The sequence below is a fragment of the Anarrhichthys ocellatus genome, unplaced genomic scaffold, assembly GCF_004355925.1.
Source record: "Anarrhichthys ocellatus isolate YVR2014 unplaced genomic scaffold, GSC_Weel_1.0 scaffold42, whole genome shotgun sequence".
Classification (NCBI taxonomy): Eukaryota; Metazoa; Chordata; class Actinopteri; order Perciformes; family Anarhichadidae; genus Anarrhichthys; species Anarrhichthys ocellatus.
This window is the reverse complement of record NW_022280072.1, coordinates 320,662-328,539: the sequence shown is the minus strand read 5'-3', so window position 1 is coordinate 328,539 and position 7,878 is coordinate 320,662.

The window sequence follows — 7,878 nt, the reverse complement described above, 5'->3', positions numbered from 1 at the left end:
GTGTGTGTGTGTGTGTGTGTGTGTGTGTGTGTGTGTGTGTGTGTGTGCGTGCTGGATAAATAGGAGGGGGAGAGAGAGAGAGATGGAGAGGGAGAATTAGATCATGTAATGAGAGCTGCTGGCAGTGTGACTAAATTGGCTAACTATAGCTAACAACATTACACACTGTCCATCTGGGGCCTAGCCTGTCCTCCCTCTGCTCTCCTTTGTGTACTAGTAAAATCAGCCATGTAAAGGACTTCCTTTTCTCCTGGCCAGGGTCTTCCTCTCGAGAATAAAATGTAGAGCGAGGAAGCAAATACTGGAGAAGTTTGGTGTGCTTGATTGCAAGCTGAAAGGAATAGTAAATACTTAAGAGATTTGCAGGTCCAGTGCCCCCATCGATATCTCCACGGTAGCTAAAATGTCAGATTTAAATTTGAATGTTAATTGATTGATTCCAATCCGGCAATCCGATACTCATTTGGCCATTACCATCCATGTATGGATTAATATCTGCCGATTCATCTCCGCCATGGTTTTTGATCAGTAATAGAAGAATTAGAGGATGGGATACTGTGCCGACGTGAAGCCTGTGAAATCTTCTCCCCTCTGCGGCGCCTCCCTGCTGTCTCGCTGTCCGCGACTGGCAGCTCGCCTGGGTAGGAGGCCAGCGCCAGGCAATCTGTGCTCCGGCACCTATGCTGACCTGGCAGCTGCCGGACGCCGTGTGTGTCCGAGAATGTGGGCACTGGGCAGATGCTACAAAGTAGGCGAGGATGGAGGGATGTTGCAAGAAGAAGGAAGACAGAAGAAGGAGAAGATCAAAGAGAAGGGGCTTTCTGGCTGAGCTGCTGAGCACTTCATGACCGTGTTCGCCCCAAAAGTTCAACGCAGACGTTGGACTGGAAGCTTGAATTAAGTCTTGCCAGAAATGCTCACATCATTTATTTATTTTTTGCAAGTCATGTTTAAGTCTCTTATGGTTTTAATGAACGTTCTATCATCTGCTGCAAGCCATCCGGTCTGCTCAGAACAGGGCAAAGCCGTATGTAAAGCACCATCACTCCTTTGTCTATAAGCATGCAGTATCAGCAGTGATTGGTTGTTTGGCATATGATAACTTTAAACAGGATATTTCAATGCAGTATGAAAAGAAATACAATAAAAGCTTTCCTTTAAAGTCAATAACTGTATTTCGCTCCTAAAAATGGATATAGACGTTAATATTACGCATGTATTATGAGGCATGAAAGGGCCGGATGAAATTATTATTATTTTTCCCCAGATTCCGTTTTATTTTCCCCCAAATTCAGTTTTCCGTTAAAAATTTTCTGAATTCTGTCTTTTACGATTTTAGAAAATGTTGTCTTCAGAAGAAAGTGTCTAATCGTGTGGTGGAAAACTTAACATTTCAACAGTTTATTTGAAGAAGAAGAAATAGATTCAACACAGTAAGAAAACCTTTAGGAAAATAAAGTGCTCTAAATTCAGCTGTTAGTGTCAAATTACTCTGTTTTTTTGATTACTGACCGCGATTTTCAAAAATTGTGTCCACATTTTGGCAAATTCCACGAAAAATCACAGCCGATTCTGTTTTTATCATCAGTTTCTGTGGTACTGTCCGTGCGTCACGGAAAATCACAGGGCGCAACTATAATAACTGTAACCTATGTTGCAATAACCGTATTGTATACTCTCACTGCGTCTCCTACTAATTACAGCTTATAGTCTGCTGTAACGTCACTCACACAGTCAATTCTCTCAGTCAGAGATGCTCACAAGTCCAAGTTGAATTTCAACTCACTGTGTGCACGACTTCAGTGCGACTTGAGTCCAAGTCTCCATCTCCGAGTCTTGCTTTGGTAGTAAAGTTATTTTTTTGACTGTACAGAGGGAGCAGTGAATGTCTGTGTTGTTGTGGGAGGATGTCTTTTTTTGTCAGGTGGCTGATTTGGAATAAACCAAATAATAGATGGAGGTACGGAGGGTCAACGTAAGCATGTGTGGGTAGCGGAGGTGGGTACGTTTGAGAGCAGAGACGAGAGAGAAAGTAAAGAAGAAGAGGAAGAATGAAAGAGAGGGGATAATGGCTGAGAAGTAATAGCGCAAGGCTCCCAGGCAAAGATGAAATATTTGCAATTCCACTGGGTCCCTGGGCTGCAGGCCCTCACTCCATTTGTATGGAAATTAGTTTGTCTTTCTTTTTCTTTTTTTCTGAGCGCAGAGGAGACCAAAGGGTTTGGAGCGAGAGGGATGGAGACGGAGGGAAGGTGGGCAAACCGACCGACTGTCAAGGATATTGTGATTCCTGTCAATGCAGTCGGACGGCTGTTTCTCCGCGGCACATATGGATAAAATAAATCTATGTGTTTATGACAGACTGATCTATGCGCCCGACGATCTGGGAGCCAGTTTGCTTGTTGTAAAAGCCCTTTGTCTGTTATTGACCATTTTTTCCTCACGTTGCTCTCGCTCTCTCACTCTCTCTCTCTCTCTCGCTCATCTCATCTCATTCTCTGTTTCCATCGGTGCCATCCTCGAGTCCAGGCCCACAGCTGGGACTACTCTGATCCTGGGCCCAGGCCTGCTTTCTGCCAGATAATTGGCAGATGTTGTGGAAGGCCTCTGCGTTGCTATTTTCAGCTGCTCCTGTGTGTCTGCATGCGTCTGTGCGTTGAGTGATGCTGCCACACATGTATTCATGGCCAGCTGCTCATCTCTGCTGCCCTGGGTGAGCCGGGGAGAAGACGTCCCATCTATGACGCCCTCCACTTCTCCCTGATTAAACCCCCCCCCCCCCCTTAACTCCCTTCCCTTTACCCCCCTCCTAAACCCTCCCTCTCTGAGTCACAGCCGCCAGCCACAAGTCTGCGTCGGTCTGAGTCATGCCTCGGCTCTCGTGAGATGGGCCCTGCTGTCTGTGAAACCACAGACATGAGATATGAGAAATGGGAAACGAGAGAACAAACAGACACACATGCTTCACTTGCACAAACACTCACACACACACCCAAACACCCACACACATATATACACACACACACAGAGGGTTATATTCTTGTACCAGGAACATTCTGGGATGAATAAGCTCAGAGCCAGACTGCAGCACCTGTCTCTCACAATGAATGTTGGCTGCTGAAGTGTCTGAAGCTTTGTGGGACACGAGTTCGAAGTTAACTTTAGCCACAACTAATAATGAATTGCCTTAATATGGTCTCCATCAGAGGTTTTTTTTTTTTTTAAACGATCTAGAAACAAAAAGCATCTTTTCGCCCCATGTTTGTTTTCCATGAAGCGAGCCTGTGCAGCCAGCGATACTTTATGGGATGATGAATAAATAATAGTGTAAACGTAGCACTGGTGGAGAAGAGTACAGTGGCCATGAGAGCTCAGTGCTCGCTCGACACATCTCAACTTGAGAAAAACACATGCAAATAGGCAAAGCACAGGCAAACAAAGAAAATGTATACCATGTTCACACATAGAAAACAAACAAAACAAGAAACACATGCTAATACAGAAACACTTGCACAATGCAACAGAAAAAACTCTTCTGAATCCGACCACCCCAGGCACCCTTGAGCATCTGTATGTGCCCCAGGCCTTTGACTGAACCCAATGTAGACCCATTCGTGTCATTATTAGACCGTCAGAGCAACTGACGTAGTATAAAGAGGGAGAAAGTCTGCTTGTGCAGGAGGTCGAGGGGGATAGATGGGGTCAAACAAACAGACTTTCACCCACAAGGCTGTTTGTGTCCCACATGAAACCAAGTCAATGTTTACTTATTTTACCTTTACCTTTTCCTGAGCCGAACCAAGTCCTTTTGTTGCCTTATCCTAAAAACTAAGTAAACCTACGTTTGGGAGTTTATTTTGAAAAGACACTTTGCATGTAATGAGCAGAAACTGTACATTTCCTGTGAACGCAGACGTTTAATTCGAAAACACACAATGTACGTAATGAGCTGAAACTGACATGCTGTCCCTGACACGTCCAGAACTGAAGCTGGAGGGGTAGAGCGTCATAGTTTAGTATGGCAGTTGCTGACTGCTAATAATGATGCGGATGGGTTTACATCGTTCTTAGTTGAAAGTCCGGTGTGTCTCATACAGACATTGATTGATGCGTCAGTATCAGAACACCACTTATGATGATTTTTGAAGTGTGAATAGTATCGGCAGAGGTAAAAATCTAAAGTTAGGCTCAGAAACGAAACATACCATTGTGAGCGTTTACACAATGAGACCGTAAAGGACTATTAGCTGTGTTGACATTTTGCAGACTTATTTAACCACTTGTTAACCCTTTTTAAGACACGTAAAAGCTTAAAAATGAGGTATTTACTGATGTATCTTTTATTGTAGAACTAAACTTAAAAAAATCCACTTAAGCTTGTGTTAACCACAGACTTTATTTCAGGCATTTAACCAAAAAACGATTGACTTCGAGACGAGAACAGGAAGTGAAAAAATGCATGCTCATTTCTTTTTTTTTTTGACTCATTCCTGCAGCAAGTTTGTCACATGTCCATTGCCAGTTTTTGGTCTTGATTAAGTTTTTATTTTACCGGCTTTGTCTCAGAGTCCTTTCTTTGGGTTCAAACCTGTTTTCCACTGAGCCTTCTCGCTCACTGTAGGTGTTCCCGTGTTCATCTTGTCTAGCACACCTTTACGAGCACAATGTATTCAGACTCTGCATTCAGTGTTCTGTTGTGTTCTGTTGCTGATGATGACTCACCGCAGTTATAACACCCTCAACATATCATTCTGACACCCACTGAGACACACTATGTATTTATTAGTGTGTGCAGTTTGCCAGCGTGGTCCTATGTGTGTTCAAATCCAGAGGTTCAAGCCTAACATTGGAATGAGGCACATGGGAATAAGGATTGAAATGGCTGTTTTTGTAAGTAGCCTAATACCAAATGTGTAGCAACAGCAAAGCAAACGCTGGGAGGGTTTTAGACAACAAAGCCGCTACCGTGCACACTATCATCTCCAAAGCAGAAACTGAGGAAGCTTTTCCAACCCAAGATCAAAGAACTTTACCTTGCTCATTAGAACGCAGGGCAGCTCAACTTTCAGACGCAGCGCTGCTACTCCATTCCAGCATAAGAGGATTAGTGATCTGACTTGTTAAACTAAACAACAAACCCACAATAACTAAAGGATCAAAATGTGGAAACCTAGTTTGAAGTGTGGAGAAAAAGCATCCATGTATGACATAAATAGATTGGGGGGAGCTTGAAAAGATTTCTCTCTTTCTCTTGAGTTTTAGTTGGAGGGGGTTTGAAGTTCTTCGTCTAAATTTCAGTGTTAAGTTTTAGGAAAGGATTAAATTACTGTGCTTTGTCGGATTCTAAATGTACATACCCATATATCGTCCCTCTCCTCTCATCAGATCCAATTTCAGTATAAATGTCCCACATCAGTATCGGTCAGTGGCCCTGCCCATTGAGGTCAGCAGCTTCTACCCGCCTGCACCTCACTCCCACCGGCCTGTGCAGTCCCTCCACCGCCCTCAGCGCTCTGGGCAAAGGCCTGAGGTGATGGACAAGAGCTATTGATCCCCGGGAGGTGAGAGTTCACACAAGGGGAGCATTGACAGGAGTCAAAGGTCAAAGCTGAGTGGTTTCAAGTGAGATTGAATGTGCTCGCCTTGTTGCCAGGATCCGTGAAGGTCGGCTGGGCCCAGTTCGTTCTGTGACCCCGGCTGGTCAATAGCGCCTCACGTCCATCAATGGAACTCTTGATTCGTCATTACATTTTTTTAATTCGAAGCCTGTGCATATTATTCCCTTGAAGATAGAGGAATGGCCGGTCGGATGCAGAAGTTAGTCCCCGGGATTGATTTTGGATGGCAATCATCTTGACCTGCTGGCAGGGGATTGGTCCTTGTCAATATTGAACAATGGTTGCCGATTTTCTGTTTTCAGGGTATGCTCCTTCCAATCAAACCACGTAGCTCATCAGCTGGGTCAGGAGGCCGGTGGCAGATTTGCATGGATAGACACTTTGCATCAAACTGCATCAAGACAGAGCTTCAACAAATGCTCCTTCCACTACCAGAAATGTTCTCTTATCATTATGAAAGAAAGAAATGTCGCATTGGACCGGCTCCCTGAACCCCAGGGAAATATATATCTCTATTGGTGCACCCCTATGTTCAAACTCCCTTGGAAAGGTCCTTGGTATTCCATGGGAATTCTCTGGCTTTCCTGCAGACACAGCATGGGTACACACACCCAAACACACACCTACAGATACACAGAGACTCACACATACGCGCAACAGTTAGGGATGCTCACACGAGGCCGTTAGCTTTGGCACAGACCGGGGAAGGGAAGAGAGACCGGAAGCCCAAGGATGGAATGTGGGAGGATGTATTTGTGAGCAGCAAAAGAAATAAAGACAGATATACAGAAAAGAGGTCGCAACAGTTTGTGTAAGTGGATATTCAAAATGAACACACGGGAGAAAAGAAAGTGGTGTGCAGTTGATTTGGAGAGAGATTTGTTTTCACTACTAAGAGAGCGCCGCAGTAAGAAAACAAGCTTTCAGAAGACATTTTTCTTGTGTTATTAATAATAAAAGCTACATAACATGTACTTTTTTTCTTGTGCCTTCAGTCGCACGTACTCCTTTTCCTTTTCCACTTATCTTTTTTTTGTGCATCATCGTTGATTTATACTTGTGGTCCCCCTCTTTTCTCTCTCTCCCGCTCTGCCTGTCACTGTGCGGTGTGTGTAGGCAGCATTGTGATAGGAATAGATGTTCCCCCTAAGCGAGACCTGCAAGAGCCATTTGAAAAAATCAGCTTAATGGAGAACAGTAGGTAAGGAGTGGGCAACTCATACTTTTTTCTTTTCCCTAATCATTTTTTTTTCTTCTCTCTCTGCTGCTCCCACTGTCTGTCATTTGCTCCAGATCTCTGTCTTCTGCCCTCTGCCTCCCTTTTCACCGTTTTGTTTCCCTATCCGTGCCCTCCTTTTCACCCCCGTCTTCGACTTGAGCTTGTCTTCCTCCACTCCAAATGTTTCTCTCTCAGGTAGCACATCCCCCCCGTCTTCCCACCACCTCTTCCTCACCTGCCACACACTCTCCCTGCCTGCCTGCCCTCTCTCTCTCTCTGTCTATATCTGTGTCTATCTCTCGCACTCTCCACCCCCTCTCTTTGCTATATTTTTCTTTCACTTTTCTTTCTTTTATCTGGGCGCACATTCCTCTCCTCCCACACTCGAAATTCTCACTAAATGATTCCAAGTGTCTGGGCCCCGTGCCTCCCTGAACAGGCAGCACAGCCACCACACACACACACACACACACGCACACATACACATACACGTACACACACACACACACAGCTACACCCACTGAAAGATACGTAAGCACACACAAGTATCATTCTGGGTGCTGCAGAAGGGGATAACAAAGTTAACAAAAGACAGACAGAGAGAGAGATGGGAGAAAGAGAGAGAGAGAGAGTGATGGGAGTTATCTTTGTTCTGTAATCAGAATATCTGGCTTTTAGTAGATCAGTCCTTTGTTCCATTCATTCATCCATCCATCCATCCATCCAAACATCATCCATCCATCCATCCATCCATCCAAACATCCTTCCACTCATCCATTCAAACATACATCCATCCACTCATCCATTCAAACATCCATCCAAACATCCATCCATGCAAACATCCTTCCACTCATCCATTCAAACATCCATCCATCCAAACATCCATCCACTCATCCATTCAAACATCCATCCATCCAAACATCATCCATCCATCCATCCAAACATCCTTCCACTCATCCATTCAAACATCCACTCATCCATTCAAACATCCATCCAAACATCCATCCATCCAAACATCCTTCCACTCATCCATTCAAACAT